Source organism: Oncorhynchus clarkii, chromosome 1, assembly GCF_045791955.1.
Source record: "Oncorhynchus clarkii lewisi isolate Uvic-CL-2024 chromosome 1, UVic_Ocla_1.0, whole genome shotgun sequence".
NCBI classification, from domain to species: domain Eukaryota; kingdom Metazoa; phylum Chordata; class Actinopteri; order Salmoniformes; family Salmonidae; genus Oncorhynchus; species Oncorhynchus clarkii.
Genome location: NC_092147.1, coordinates 64,216,213 through 64,233,188, shown reverse-complemented (window position 1 = coordinate 64,233,188; position 16,976 = coordinate 64,216,213). Strand labels below are relative to the sequence as shown.

At 41.4% G+C, this 16,976-nt stretch overlaps 1 long non-coding RNA gene across 1 annotated transcript; it reads right to left on the bottom strand.

Annotated features, from left to right (window-relative positions):
• Positions 1-4,597: 4,597 nt before the first annotated feature.
• LOC139416848 (uncharacterized) lies at positions 4,598-6,974 on the bottom strand. The gene is made up of 3 exons (XR_011635136.1): positions 6,534-6,974; positions 5,998-6,066; positions 4,598-4,612 (listed from the first exon to the last, which is right to left on the bottom strand). It is a non-coding gene; the product is annotated as an uncharacterized lncRNA (long non-coding RNA).
• Positions 6,975-16,976: the final 10,002 nt, after the last annotated feature.

Genomic DNA, 16,976 nt, shown 5'->3' with positions numbered 1-16,976 from the left:
AATCTCTACCCGGCGCAGCCAGAAGAGGACTGGCCACCCCTCATAGCCTGGTTCCTCTCTAGGTTTCTTCCTAGGTTTTGGCCTTTCTAGGGAGTTTTTCCTAGCCACCGTGCTTCTACACCTGCATTGTTTGCTGTTTGGGGTTTTAGGCTGGGTTTCTGTATAGCACTTTGAGATATCAGCTGATGTACAAAGGGCTATATAAATAAATTAGATTTAATTTAACTGAATGTAGTTTATTGCAGCTTTTTCCTCAAATAAAATGTAGCATACATAAAATAAACAAGTTATTACAATTTATTTACATTGGGTCTAATGTGTGTGAGAGGGAGACATGTTTTTCAACTCAGAAAAAAGCACACAGAATTCCCCCAAACTGTAAACATTAAGCCATAGCCTTTTACAAAATTATCAATCACACTTTGATTTGATAGATATTTAGAGTAATTATGTAGATATTGACAATGGATATGAAGGAGTAGATCTCTCCAATCCTAAAATAAAATGGACCAAACATTAAATGAACAGGTTTGAACAAATTGAACAATGAACAAATTACAACTTATTTACATTGTGTATAATGTGTTTGAGTGCATGTTGTTTTATTTTTCCTTGTCAGCCACCCATCTCTGCTTTGTCAGTCTTGCTAGGCCCCGTGTGTATGCACTTCTGGGTGAGGCTGTCAGGCAGTGGTGGAGTACATGGCAGATCTGAAAGAGAGATGCACAAAGTGACAGTAAGTATACAGCTCAACAACATGTCTGTGTGTACATCTGTTGGTGTGGGTGAGCATATGCAATATAATTCTGAATAACCTGTATTCATCTGGGTATCGTAAAAAAATAGTTTCTTCCTTAACGGCCAGTGTAGTAGGACCTGGTGCAGCCGGTAAATTAAATACCACAGCAGAGGACTGCTGTGACTGCAGCTGAACTGCTGGGGGTGGCAGATCTAAAAGAGACAGGCACAATTTTCTTCACTGAAAATACAGTGCCTTGCAAATGTATTCATCCCCCTTGGCGTTTTTTCTATTTTGTTGCATTACAACCTGTAATTTTAATGGACTTTATTTGGATTTCATGTAATGGACATACACAAAATAGTCCAAATTGGTGAAGTGAAATGAAAAAAATAAACTTGTTTAAAAATATATATATTTTTTAAATGGTAAAGTGGCACATGCATATGTATTCACCCCCTTTGCTGTGAAGCCCCTAAATAAGATCTGGTGCAACCAATTACCTTCAGAAGTCACATAATTAGTTAGATTGCACACAGGTGGACTTTATTTAAGTGTCACATGATCTCAGTATATACAGTGCCTTGCGAAAGTATTCGGCCCCCTTGAACTTTGCGACCTTTTGCCACATTTCAGGCTTCAAACATAAAGATATAAAACTGTATTTTTTTTAATGAAAAATCAACAACAAGTGGGACACAATCATGAAATGGAACGACATTTATTGGATATTTCAAACTTTTTAAACAAATCAAAAACTGAAAAATTGGGCGTGCAAAATTATTCAGCCCCCTTAAGTTAATACTTTGTAGCGCCACCTTTTGCTGCGATTACAGCTGTAAGTCGCTTGGGGTATGTCTCTATCAGTTTTGCACATCGAGAGACTGAAATTTTTTCCCATTCCTCCTTGCAAAACAGCTCGAGCTCAGTGAGGTTGGATGGAGAGCATTTGTGAACAGCAGTTTTCAGTTCTTTCCACAGATTCTCGATTGGATTCAGGTCTGGACTTTGACTTGGCCATTCTAACACCTGGATATGTTTATTTTTGAACCATTCCATTGTAGATTTTGCTTTATGTTTTGGATCATTGTCTTGTTGGAAGACAAATCTCCGTCCCAGTCTCAGGTCTTTTGCAGACTCTTCCAGAATGGTCCTGTATTTGGCTCCATCCATCTTCCCATCAATTTTAACCATCTTCCCTGTCCCTGCTGAAGAAAAGCAGGCCCAAACCATGATGCTGCCACCACCATGTTTGACAGTGGGGATGGTGTGTTCAGGCTGATGAGCTGTGTTGCTTTTACGCCAAACATAACGTCTTGCATTGTTGCCAAAAAGTTCAATTTTGGTTTCATCTGACCAGAGCACCTTCTTCCACATGTTTGGTGTGTCTCCCAGGTGGCTTGTGGCAAACTTTAAACAACACTTTTTATGGATATCTTTAAGAAATGGCTTTCTTCTTGCCACTCTTCCATAAAGGCCAGATTTGTGCAATATACGACTGATTGTTGTCCTATGGACAGAGTCTCCCACCTCAGCTGTAGATCTCTGCAGTTCATCCAGAGTGATCATGGGCCTCTTGGCTGCATCTCTGATCAGTCTTCTCCTTGTATGAGCTGAAAGTTTAGAGGGACGGCCAGGTCTTGGTAGATTTGCAGTGGTCTGATACTCCTTCCATTTCAATATTATCGCTTGCACAGTGCTCCTTGGGATGTTTAAAGCTTGAGAAATCTTTTTGTATCCAAATCCGGCTTTAAACTTCTTCACAACAGTATCTCGGACCTGCCTGGTGTGTTCCTTGTTCTTCATGATGCTCTCTGCGCTTTTAACGGACCTCTGAGACTATCACAGTGCAGGTGCATTTATACGGAGACTTGATTACACACAGGTGGATTGTATTTATCATCATTAGTCATTTAAGTCAACATTGGATCATTCAGAGATCCTCACTGAACTTCTGGAGAGAGTTTGCTGCACTGAAAGTAAAGGGGCTGAATAATTTTGCACGCCCAATTTTTCATTTTTTGATTTGTTAAAAAAGTTTGAAATATCCAATAAATGTCGTTCCACTTCATGATTGTGTCCCACTTGTTGTTGATTCTTCACAAAAAAATACAGTTTTATATCTTTATGTTTGAAGCCTGAAATGTGGCAAAAGGTCGCAAAGTTCAAGGGGGCCGAATACTTTCGCAAGGCACTGTATATATATAAACACCTGTTCCGAAAGGCCCCAGAGTCTGCAACACCACTAAGCAAGGGACACCATGAAGACCAAGGAGCTCTCCAAACAGGTCAGGGACAAAGTTGTGGAGAAGTACAGATCAGGGTTGGGTTATAAATAAATACCTGGAACTTTGAACATCCCACTGAGCACCATTAAAAAAATCCCACTGAGCATCCATTACAAAAAAAATGTAAAGAATATGGCACCAACACAAACCTGCCAAGAGAGGGCCGCCCACCAAAACTGACGGACCAGGAAAGGAGGGCATTAATCAGAGAGGCAACAAAGAGACCAAAGATAACCCCGAAGGAGCTGCAAAGCTCCACAGTGGAGATTGGAGTATCTGTCCATAGGACCACTTTAAGCCGTACACTCCACAGAGCTGGGTTTTATGGAAGAGTGGCCAGAAAAACACCATTGCTTAAAGAAAAAAAATATGCAAACACATTTGGTGTTCACCAAAAGAAATATGGGAGACTCCCCAAACATATGGAAGAAGATACTCTGGTCAGATGAGACTAAAATTGAGATTTTTGGCCATCAATGAAAATGCTGTCTGGCGCAAACCCAACACCTCTCATTACCCCGAGAACACCATCCCCACAGTGAAGCATGGTGGTGGCAGCATCATGCTGTGGGGATGTTTTTTTAATTTTTTAAATTTTTTAATTTTTTTTTTGTTCTGCAGGGACTGAGAAACTGGTCAGAATTGAAAGAATGATGGATGGCGCTAAATACAGGGAAATTCTTGGGGGAAACCTGTTTCAGTCTTCCAGAGATTTGAGACTGGGACAGAGGTTCACCTTACAGCAGGACTATGACCCTAAGCATACTGCTAAAGCAACACTCAAGTGGTTTAAGGGGAAACATTTAAATGTCTTGGAATGTCCTATTCAAAGCCCAGACCTCAATCCAATTGAGAATCTGTGGTATGACTTAAAGAATACTTTCGCAAGCCACTGTAATCATGCACTCATTCAATCTATTTAGTTGTAAAGGCCTAGATTCAATCAGAAACTAAATAATGAGGATTTCTGTCAGCCTAGTCGAGATGTAGATTACATCTCAAATTGCAATGTTCTAACTTGTAAACAAGGCTGCATGAGATTTCTGTTAATGCAATGTCCGCTTTAGGTATAATGACAGGAGCCGCTTGTGAATTTGACAGCTCTAACACAGTTCCACATCAGACACCGCCAAAACAACCGCTATGTGGATGTCGGCTAATTCGGATCTGATTGAATAGAGCACCAAGTGAGGGACAGTGTGCATGGGTGTATGCATGTATGTGATAATTACCTGTATCACCTGTCGTGGCCGGTGTAGCAGATGCAGGGGCAGACGACTGCAGCTGTGAAGACTGTGGTTGAGCTAATAGGGGTGTCAGATCTCAAAGAGGAACCATTTTTTAAGTTAAAATTATACAACAAAACAGAGTGAGTGAATGTATATACGTGTATTTGATAATTACCTGGACCACATCACACTGCTTCAGGTCTACAAGCCTCTGGAAGTTCCAGCGTGCCAAAGAGGGTTACCTGTCAACCACTCCAGGTCTGGCCCAGCTTGGTTGAAAGAGGGTTACCTGTCACCCACTCCAGGTCTGGCCCATCTTGGTGGAAAGAGGGTTACCTGTCACCCACCGAGCAGGTCTGAAAAATGGGCACAATATAATTTTAATGACAAAACCCTTGACTACACACTAACCTAAACAGAACAGACTATGGGAGGTGCACAGTAGTACACAGAGCCATGACTACATGGAACTCTATTCCACATCAAGTAACTCATGCAAGCAGCAAAATTAGATTTAAAAAATAGGTGGAACAAAAAAACACCTTATGGAACAGCGGGGACTGTGAAGAGACCCATGCATACACACGATAAGATACGCAACGTACACACACGTAGACAAGGATTTTGTGTTGTAGATATCTGGTAGTAGAGTAGTGGCCTGAGGGCACACACTTAATGTATTGTAATGTTTTTCAAATTATATAACTGCCTTAATTTTGCTGGACCCGAAGAAGAGTAACCGCTGTCTTGGCAGCAGCTAATGGGGATCCATAATAAATACAATACAACAAATTAAGTTTGTGTGTGTGTGTGTGTGTCTGGCAACCCACGCAGCAGACTTCATTTTCCCTACTGCTCATTGTACTTGCCCATGCAATCTGATGTGTGTGTGTATGTTCTGTGTTATTATGACTTAGAAGTATCAACCTGACTACATCCTTGTCGTAGGCCAATCAGTGATTAGCTTGGGAAAATTTCCTATCAACCGTGTACAGTAAAAAGGATCTGGATTGACAAGTATGCTAAATCATGTGAAGTTACAAACCTCTAGGGCTTAGTCTACACTCAATTTAAATAAAGGATGCAAGACATGAGCTCTAGGACCATGGCCTCAGGACTACCTGGCCTGACGACTCCTGGCTGTCCCTGTCTCCAGTCCACCTAGTCGTGCTGCTCATCCAGTCTCTGCTGTTTCTGTCTGCAGCTATGGAACCCTGACCTGCTCAAGGCACTAACTTGTCCCAGACCCGCTGTTTAATCCTGTCTCTCTCTACTGGACCTACTGTCTCAACATCTAAATGCTCAGCTATGAAGAGCCAACTGGCATTTACTCCTGAGGTGCTGAACTATTGCACCCTCTATAACCCTCTATTATTTGACACTGCTGGTCATCTATGAACGTTTAAACATCTTGAAGAATAATCTGGCTAAATAGCTGGACTCTTTTATAATCTCCACCAGCACAGCCAGAAGAGGACTGGCAACCCTTCAGAGCCTGGTTTCTTCCTAGGTTCCTGCCTTTCTGGGGAGTTTTTCCTAGCCACTGTGCTTCTACGTCTGCATTGCTTGCTCTTTGGGGTTTAGGCTGGGTATCTGTATAAGCACGTTTTGACTACTACTGATGTAAAATGGGGTTTAATAAAATACATTTGATAGATTGCTTGTATATGCTTCTATTCATGTCAGTAAATCTAAATGTGACATTGAGTTGTCTTATATTTCCTCAAAATTGAAGTTGTACCTTAAGCTAGCACTTTTTCCTGGTCTTTCCTGCTGGGGACAGGGGGCTTCAGGTTTGGGAATGGAGGGCCTAGAGAATTGGAATATTAACAATAATTAGTGTCCGCATGTATGAATGAACTTAAACATGGGTTCGCTGTGTATCTGAACCGATTGAGAATTGCTGATCATATACTGTATATGTCTATTTTCTTTAGAAAATCTGCCACCAAACCACACAATTCTATCCCGCTAGAGTGCACACAACCATTATGTTTTTATTTTTGACCTGGTAAAATAGGCTAACAACGACGCTAGCACACTACACCCCATATCAACCAACTAGTTGTAACAAGGCTATATTATACTATAACGTTGCTGTAGCCAACTACATTACATTATTATCCACCTAGCTAGCTAGTGATAGCTTAGCTAGCTCCAAAGAAACAACAAATGAATGACATCAGGCTTTTTAACAAAATATCTATCTAGCTTGTATGATTGCATGTAAAACAACTTTACAGATGATTACAAAGCTTGAAAGCAAAGTTGACTTACCAGTATGCTGCTCTCTCGAGAACTAGAGTGAGGCATCCAGATATGAGGTTAGCTAGCGCCGTTAGCATTAGCCAGCATATTAGGTATGAAAGTATCTATCCAGCAACAATGTCGAGGTCAAAAACGAAATAAACTATGTTAAGCCATGCTGACTTCGTAAGATAAATAATCATCAGGCTGAACGTACATTTATGTGACTAACTAGCTAACTTTAGCTTGCCAGCTCAGTGACCGGTGATGCACCTACTCCTGTTTACAGAGTTACCAGTTATCTTGTAGCACACCTCAATGTGTAGGCCTAGCAATTTTCTAGTTATTCTGTTTTTGTGACACTATTTGGTGGGAGGACTTTGCTAAGGCCTAATATAAAGTGCAAATATATTATTCGTTTTTAGCTGTAAATGTAAGAAGTGTGTTTCTGACCCGCACAGTATTTCATCAACTGAGCTGAAGTTGTTCCCTCTCATTATCTATATATAGGAGGCAGCATGAAGGAATTTCTACACAAATCTATTGGGCTGTAATAAGACTTGCTGTTTAACTTCACTAAAGGGGATGGTATTTGATAATTAACTGCATTTGAACTTGAACAAGGTGAGAGTGACTGTAGTTGAGGTAATTTACCAGTATTACATTAGAATGGTGTATTTAGTATACTTCTCTGGCCAGCCTGCAATGTACTGTATCAAGTTCCACTCGGGGGCGCTGTTGTCCATGCTATAAGTTGAGCGTAACATCGCTAGTTAAATACATCAATTAGGCTTGGTGGCTGGTCGTGACTGGCCACGCCTCTCTTTCGTTGAACGATTTAGACACATTTGATTGATGCATCATTCGCAACCTTTCTGTTGACATGAATACAGTTTCTTTTAAATGTCAGAATGTTGATTTATACTGATTTGACTGTGTGCACATGTTTGAGAATGCTCCCTGAACTTGATCAGAATGTTTTCCTATACTGATTCAATGTTGAATACATCCTACTGTATACATTACACTATAGAAAACATGGTCAAATGTGCATGTTGCGGGGAAGAACGTGTAAAACAAATGGATGTTAGGGGAATGTGAAAAAGCTGATAAGAAAACTCTTTAGCTGTTATTTAGGTAGCACCTAATTCATTTAGACAACAGTGTGTGAGTGGATGGATCCATTGTGAAGAAAAGTAACACATGATAGAGGAGAGAGATTTTACAGTAGAGAAAACTGAGCACTGAGCAGAGAGAGCTTTGGCAGCTGGCCTCCCCCTCCACTCCGCTCAACTCCCCTCTCCCCCTCCTCCTCTTCCCGACCCCAATACACACATTCAGGATTTGACATCATCTCAAATTAAATTACTCCAAGTTTCATATAATTGACTCTTACACAGAAAGAACACAGCTGATTTAAAAAAAAAACATTCGGTGTCGAGGGATTTAACCTTTTGTCCATTTAGTGCCCTCCCAGGAACACTTGAACGTTAAATGCAATTAGCATGAGATCAGTGGAAACAAGGTCACAGCAGGTGATGAACTTGTCCCTCTTGTACTGCAAAAATGAAAAGTCTTCTCCCCACCAGTACCCTCAAGACTCTCACAAGCTCTGTAGCTGTATGGAGGAGTTTTTCAATTTAACATCAGGCCCGAGGACCCCAGCAAAAATCTGCATTTTTTTCACTGCTTATATTTAGCATCCCATTTAAGTATTTTACTTTCAGGAAAACCAGGCCAACAAGTACAACACCAAACAATTTCACATAAACTCTTGCATTCATGAGTTTTATTGACAAATGTCAACAACAACAAAAATAAGGTCCACCAAGCAAAAACCTGATAACAATTAATTTAGGAGAATAGAAATGGTTTGCTAGGTAGGAAATTAATATCCAACTAGTCAGTGACAACTGTGTGGAGTTTGAAGTTTGTGACAGCAACTATGTCAGTTTATTACAGTATTATAGGCACTATGTCCTGGGATTTCCAATGACCTTCTATGTAGAATAATCTCTTACCTTCTAACTACTCTGAGCATCATAGAGCAAGACAGATCACATGTACGTGTTTGTGAGAGTCTCAGCTTTTCATAGCTGGGTCATAATATAGCACAAACCATTTGGGACTCTACAGACGTTTTTGTGAGAAGACACATGCTAGGTGCGCATAAACCATGCCGCTGCTAAAAACTCAGGTTCTAAAACGGTTCCCAAATTTGGGGGATTTGAGAAATAAGTGTACACTAGAACGCTCTGTGATCCTCCTCTTTTACTAACAGTGGCCGTCAAAACTGCTTTCAAATGTGTTTCCCGCGACTGCATTAAGAATGTTGTAGGCTACAATGCATGCATGTTTCTCTTCCCGTGTGGCACTCGAAATGAATATCATTTTCTTGCCTACAGTAGAATGCGAAAAGCTGACCAAATGAATAGTTAAACGATTCTACTATGGGGTTGTCTAATTTTGCTGTTGCTTACTTGTGTTGTTGGGTGAGGAAAATGAACAACAATTTTTCATGAGAAAATTCAAATTTTGTATTACCAAAGGAAATGGGTCTCAGCTCCGTCTGGCTCTCATTTGGATCATATGTGCCAGGTCCCGGACCCAGCGGGACCCGGCCCAATTTAATACCTGGTTATCGAGGTCATTTCCTTAGTAGGTGACGAGGTCAGCATGTGGGAGAAGTTGGAGCTCAGGGATGATAGACAAGTTTCCTACTAGTAGGCTAATTACCAGTTGGAGGGTGTTGAAGTGGATTTTTCCCAGTCATATGTAGTAAACACTACCTTCCCACTTGATTATGAATGCAGGGTAACCCCATTAAGACACATGTTCTTGTACTGTACTCTGGGAGTCGTAGGCCGATCTTCTACTCTCTGCCCATATAGGCCTTCTCCTAAATCACACACACAGCACCATATCTCCATTTGTGGAGACAGTGTATTGTATGAAAGCTTGTCGGTTAAGCATAGACAGGTTTTGATGGAGACATGCCAAACACACCATCATAACCACAACACACTTGTTTGTCTATCCAAACATTTCCAGGAATGTTTTTTTTTTTTCTCAGATTGTTCTTTTTTTCTCTCATCACTCCACGCTCAACTCAAATGTGCCCTTGGGTAAATTAATCCTGAGTTTCTTCTCTGACATATTTTGTGTGGATTGTGTTGGCTGAGTGATGAACAGGACTGTAGTGAAACACTGAATGTGTGTTTGTGTTGTTCATGTAGTTGCTTGTGTGCACATCTTTTGTGACACAGGTATGTGTTCCAGTGAAATGGCACGCATCGTTTTCCCTTTCCAGTTTTATCATGTTGGAACAGTACTTGTTGGATGGTGTTCTGTCACATTGATTTCACAAGGTCTCCATATATCAAAGCTTAATCCCCTTCCTCAGTCTGACGACTAAATGAGGCAAGATGTAGGCCTAGCAGCATATGTACGGGTTTGGTTCGTCATCATATCGGTATAGAATTTTATTGTACGAAGTTAATCTATGTTTTAAGAGCGACCTTGCTAAAATAGCAGCATATAACGTTTTATACAAAGACACATTTACAACAAACAGAAAGCACAGTTGGAAAACAGACATTTACCACTGGATCAGGCATGATGCTTTGGAGAGGTGTGGTGCATCTAGGGGGTCAAACAGAAGCTCTATCTTTTTTTCGGTGAAAAAAGACCTGTGAAAGGGTGAGATAGTGGTGAGACTCGGGAATTAACAGCAGGTGAAGGGTTTTTGAGCGTGGTGGTGGGGGCCTGTTCCTTTATCTCCTCCTTCATCTGCCCTGGGGTGGCCGGACTGTCATTCATTGGAAAATAAATCCCTTTCTCCGCTCTGACTCATCTTTCACCCCAACAACACGGAGAATACTATAGTGAGGTAACATATTCATGGGCAGGGCTCTAAAGTGCGACCATTTTTATCACATATGCTAATAATTATTTTGCTGTGCGACTTGGAATTTGGGAGCACCAGTGCGCCTAGTAAAATAATCTGCCAGAATAATTAGGCTTCGCTGTAGGGGAGAGTGAGGTAAATTGAGACATTTGTTTACATTCAGAAATACAGTATTCTTTCTAACAAAGTTATCTACATACAGTACCTTCAGAAAGTATTCATACCCCTTGACTTACTCCACATTTTGTGTTATAGCTTAAATTCAGAACGATGAAAAATATTTTTTTCTCTCACTCATCTACACACAATACCCCATAATGACAGCGTTTCTAGAAATTCTTGCAAACCTATTGAAAATGAAAAACAGAAATATCAAATTTACATGAGTATTCAATACTTTGTAGAACTACCTTTGACGGTGGTTACAGCTTTGAGTCGTATGTCTGTATCAGCTTTGCACATCTGGATTTGGGGATTTTCTCCTATTCTTCCTTGGAGATTTTCTCAAGCTCTGTTACGTTAGATGGTAGCAGCGGTGAACAACAATCTTCAAGTTTTTCCACAGATGTTCAATGGGACTCAAGTTTGGGCTTTGGCTGGGCCACTCAAGGACTTTCACATTATTGTTCTAAAGCCATTAAAGCATTGCTTTGGATGTATGCTTGGGTTCATTGTCCTGTTGGAACGTAAATCTTTGCCCCAGTCTAAGGTCGTTTGCACTCTGAAGCAGGTTCTCATCAAGGATTTTCCTGTATTTGGCTCCATGTCTCCATTCATTGTTCCCTCTATTCTTACCAGTCTCCCAGTCACTGCCACTCCCCATAGCATGATGCTGCCACCACAATTCTTCACAGTAGGGATGGTGTTAGATGGATGGTGAGCTGTGCCTGATTTTCTGCAGACATAACGCTTTGCATTCAGGCCAAATAGTAAAATATTTGTCTCATCAGACCATAGAATCTTTTGCCTTATGATATCAGAGTCTTCCACGTACCTTTTTGCAAACTCCAGGCATGCTGTCATGTGCTTTTTTCTTCTTCTCAGAAATGGCTTCTGTCTTGCCACTCTCCTATAAAGCCCAGATTGGTGAAATGTTGTAGAGACTGTTGTCCTTCTGGCAGGTTCTCACTTCTCAGCCAAGGAACGATGTAATTCTGTGGTGGTTGGGTGGTCATTGGGCTCTTGGTTACCTCCCTGACCAAGGTCCTTCTTGCCCAGTTGCTCAGTTTGGTCAGACAGCCAGCTCTGGTCTGGGTAGTTCCATATTTTGAGACCACTGCGCTCTTGGAAACTTTCAACACTCTAGAAACTGTTTTATACCCTTTTATACCCCAGATATATGCCTCATCCCAATTCTATCTTGGAGATCTATGGACAGTTCCTTGTACTTCATGGTATAGTTTCTGCTCTGACACGTTCTGTCAACTGTGGGACTTATATAGACAGGCATGTTTCTTTTTAAATCATGTCCAAACAATTTAGTTGGCCACAGGTGGACTCCAATCAAGTTGGAGTGACATCTCAAGGATGATCAAAGGAAAATGGACGCACCTGAGCTCAATTTGGAGTGTCATAACAAAGGGGTGTTAATACTTATGTAAATTAGATATTTATGCATTTAATTTTCAATACATCTGCAAAAATCTGTAAAAACATATTTTCACTTTGTCATTATAGTGTATTGTGTGTAGATGGGTGAGAAAAAGGCTACATTTGTGTAGCAATTGTGCACGGGTGTTCGCCCTGTGCACGCCTAAATACAAGCTTTGAACAACTGCTTTTTGGGGGTCACAGGTCAAAAAGTTTGAGAACCACTGAGCTAGCAAACAGATTTCTGATGTGCTGTACATCTATAGGATCAGTCATGTTACTTCATTAACTAGTTAAAGAGCTTCTCCAGTACTTTTATATGCTTTTTAGACAGTAGTTCTGAAAGGAGGGCTCATGAGCCAAAAGTGGTCCCTGAAAATGGCACACTACGTCACATATGTGCAGATATGTGCCCCACATCATTGCTTTCTCTCTCGCTCTGCTGAGTGTGAATCTTGCTAGCTGTCACTCAAATGGCAAGGGGCTGAAGCTCATTAGCTCAAACTCAAATTGCTAGGGAGGCTGGCCACGTGGGGGAAAATGTAGGTAAAATGGCGCAGCACAACTTCCAGAGAAACAGTCACTGTTAAACTAGGGATTTCGGGGCGAATTGAGGTAAAACAGTAATTCTGCTCATAGATTATGCATCTATCAACTACACATTGAGACATCCAGCCCAAAAATACTTACTAGTCGCCAAAGTTCTGTAGCATGTCTCTACCAACCTGGTAACTTTGGGGCAGCAGGGTAGCCTAGTGGTTAGAGCGTTGGACTAGTAACCGGAAGATTGCAAGTTCAAATCTCTGAGCTGACAAGGTACAAAAGGGATAGCTTCTTCAGGAGATCAAGGATCATAGCAATGAATGAATGACAGATTTGCACATCATCGTTCTTAAAGAGACAGTTCAATGTAATGCATCTCAATGGACGGGTTAGCTGACAACGTCACGAAAACTATGCACACTCTTCAATGTGTTGTTTTGATTCTAGATAGCTAGCAACAATGTCAAGAAGCTGCCATGTTGGAATTGTAGATAGATCATTTCAACCATACTGAACAAAAATAGAAACTCAGCATGCAACAATTTCAACAATTTTACGGAGTTACAGTTCATATAAGGGAATCAGTGATTTGAAATAAATTCATTAGGCCCTAATCTATGGATTTCACATGACTGGGCAGGGGCGCAGCCATGGGTGGGCCTGGGAGGACATAGGCCCACCCACTGGGGTGCCAATCAGAATGAGTTTTTCCCCACAAAGGGCTTTATTACAGACAGAAACACTCCTCAATTTCATCAGCTGTCCGGGTGGCTGGTTTCCGACAATCCCACAGGGGAAGAAGCCGGATGTGGAGGTGCTGGCATGGTTACACGTGGTCTGCGGTTCATTGTCCCCAGCACAAGGTGCACCTGTGTAATGTTCATGCTGTTTAATCAGCTTCTTGATATGCCACACCTGTCAGGTGGTGGATTATCTCAGCAAAGGAGAAATGCTCACTAAAAGGGATGTAAACAAATTTCTGCATAACATTTGAGAGAAATAAGCATTTGTGCGTATGGAAAAGTTTGTGGTCATACGCACATCCTTAAAAAAATAGGTGCTGGGCTAATAAAGAATACTAGTCTAGACAAGAAGGCCCGCACACTGTTTAAAGCTCCCAATTCACTGCTTTATTGACAACATTTCAATATTTTATTTCAGCTCATGAAACATGGGACCAACACCTTGCATGTTGCGTTTATATTTTTGTTCAGTGTAGTTTTATCCTGTTTTTGATGCCATGTCTTGTTTTGAGGTGTTTTGACTAATGTCACGTCTATGCTAATATGGCAAAATTTTGCTAGCTAGCTTACCAACAACTATAACAATTCTATTTGAGAGACAAAATGTGCTCATTGTGCAAATGTATTTACGTTTTCAATAAACACCGGAAACAAACTATAATTGACATTTTGTCAACTATCTAAGTCCACCCTGTCTGTTTTGCCCCATAGCTGCACACACGGCGGTTTTGTTGCTAAACAACCAACCTGTCTATTGGAAACCTAATATTCCACAAATGACTTTGTAATTTCAATGACAGGTGTTTGTATCAACATTTTAGCTTTTATAGTAAACAAATGTCTTTACAGGGTTACATATTAGTTTCTAGGGCACAACAAGTAGGCCCAATAAAGGCTGTATCTCAATCAAGTAAAACATATTTCCTGGTGCTCCTAACGTTTATGTGGTGCTCCTAACGTTTATGTGGTGCTCCTAACGTTTATGTGGTGCTCCTAACGTTTATGTGGTGCTCCTAACGTTTATGTGGTGCTCCTAACTTTTTTTTAGGAACATTTTACTTAACTTCGAGCCCTGGTCATGGGGAAGTCTATGCTGTATGACAGAACGGTCAATGTGAGTAGCAATGTAGTGAAGCTTTGCACAAAGAGGAAGTCCTATAAGGATTTAGTTGTAGATAAAGTTACTGGAAAACCTTTAGTTGTGGCTGTTTAGTTGTCACGATCACTCCTTTATTCAAAGATGGATGGTGGTTAAAATATTAATTTCCCAATTTGATCTGAGCCCACACTGGATTCAAAACAGCTATTTTCACCATGCATAGTATTTTTTTCTAAGCGCAGTGAACTAGCTGTATAAAATGGATGTGGGAAATGCATCTTCTCTAGAAAACAGAACCAGTATCACATATTTTACAGTCAAATGAAACAAAACCCTTCACCATACAATGTCTGTCAGTTCCCCTAATTGTCGAGAGAAGATGTTCCGCAACTCCGTGGGACATAATCCAGGTGTTTCAATGTTTTTGGAAGGCCTCTTGCAACTATACGCCAAAAATCGTTAGATCTCTGTCCCTTCGTGATTAATGACAGAACTATGTGTCATGAGCTATAATTCACGTGTCTTTGGTTAGCGCTGAGTGCTAGCCGTCTGGGAGCAGTGACAGCTCATATAGCCCTGCTGTTATGTATAGCGGCCCGTGGGGCTATACTCATTATGTGTCAAGGTATAATTATTGTGATTTCTTTCCCACAGAGCCCTGTCAGGTTGGTGATGAGGCTTCTGTCAGAGCACCAAGGGGAAGTTCTCACACCCTTGTTTCACCTGTCTTTGTGATTGTCTCCACCTCCTTCCAGGTGTCGCCCATCTCCATCATTATCCCCTGTGTATTTATACCTGTGTTCTCTTGTCTGTTGCCAGTTCATTTTGTTTCTTCAAGCCTACCAGCGTTTTTGTTCTCAGCGACTGTTATTCCCAGTCTCACTTTTCTCGCCCTCATGGTTTTGACCCTTGCCTGTCTTGACTCTGAGCCCGCCTTCCTGACCACTCTGCCTGCCCCCGAGCCTGCCTGCCAACCTGTACCTTTGCCCCACCTCTGGATTGTTGACCTCTGCCTACCCTGAGCCTGAGCCTGCCTGCCGTCCGGTACCTTTGCCCCACCTCTGGTTTACTGACCCCTACCTACCTATTGCCTGCCCCTGTTGGAATATTAAACCATTGTCAATTTGACGTGTCTGCATCTGGATCTTACCTTGATTCCTGACAGAAATAATACATTTGGAATCAAGTTGCAACCAAAAAAGTGTTACTCAAATCAAAATATTTTTTATATTTGAGATTCTAGCCACCCTTTGCCTTGATGACAGCTTTGCACACTCTTGGCATTCTCTCAACCAGCTTCATGCGGTAGTCACCTGGAATGCATTTCTATTAACAGGTGTGCCTTGTTGAAAGTTAATTTGTGGAATTTCTTTCCTTCTTATTACAATTGAACCAATCAGTTGTGTTGTGACAAGGTAGGGGTGGTATACAGAAGATAACCCTATTTGGTAAAAGACCAAGTCCATATTATGTCAAGAACAGCTCAAATAAGCAAAGAGAAATGACAGTCCATCATTACTTCAAGACATGAAGGTCAGTAAATACGGAACATTTCAAGAACTTAAAACATTTCTTCAAGCGCACTAGCAAAAATCATCAAGCGCTTTGATGAAACTGTCTCTCATGAGGACCGCCACAGGAAGACCCAGAGTTACCTCTGCTACAGAGGATAAGTTCATTAGAGTTAACTGCACCTCAGATTAAAGCCCAAATAAATGCTTCACAGAGTTCAAGCAACAGACACATCTCAACATCAACTGTTCAGAGGAGACTGCGTGAATCAGGCCTTCATGGTTGAATTGCTGCAAAGAAACCACTACTAAAGGACACCAATAATAAGAAGAGACTTGCTTGGGCCTAGAAACATGAGCAATGGACATTTGACTGGTGGAAATCTGTCCTGTGGTCTGATGAGTCCAAATTTGAGATTTTTGGTTCCAACCGCCATATCATTGTGAGACGCAGAGTGGGTAAATGGATGATCTCCACATGTGTGGTTCCCACCTGAAGCATGAAGGAGGAGGTGTGATGGTGTGGGGGTGCTTCGCATAGAATTCAAGGCACACTTAACCAGCATGGCTACCACAGCATTCTGCAGCGATACGCCATCCCACCTGGTTTGCGATCAGAGGCTATAATTTGTTTTTCAACAGGACCATGACCCAACACACCTCCAGGCTGTATAAGGGCTATATGACCAAGAAGGAGAGTGATGGAGTGTAGCATCAGTTGACCTGTTCTCCACAATCACCCAACCTCAACCCAATTGAGATGGTTATGTAACGGCAGATCTCCTCTTCGTCTGAAGAGGAGTAAGGATCGGACCAAGATGCAGCGTGGTAAGTGTCCATAACTTTAATCAAAGAAAGCACTGAACACTGAATACAAAAATAACAAAAGAAACGTGAAGAAACGAAACCGAAACAGTACCGTGTGGCGAACAAACACTGACACGGAACAAACACCCGCAAACCAACAGTGAAACCCAGGCTACCTAAGTATGATTCTCAATCAGAGACAACTAACGACACCTGCCTCTGATTGAGAACCATACGAGGCCGAAACAGAAACCAAACATAGAAAAACAAACA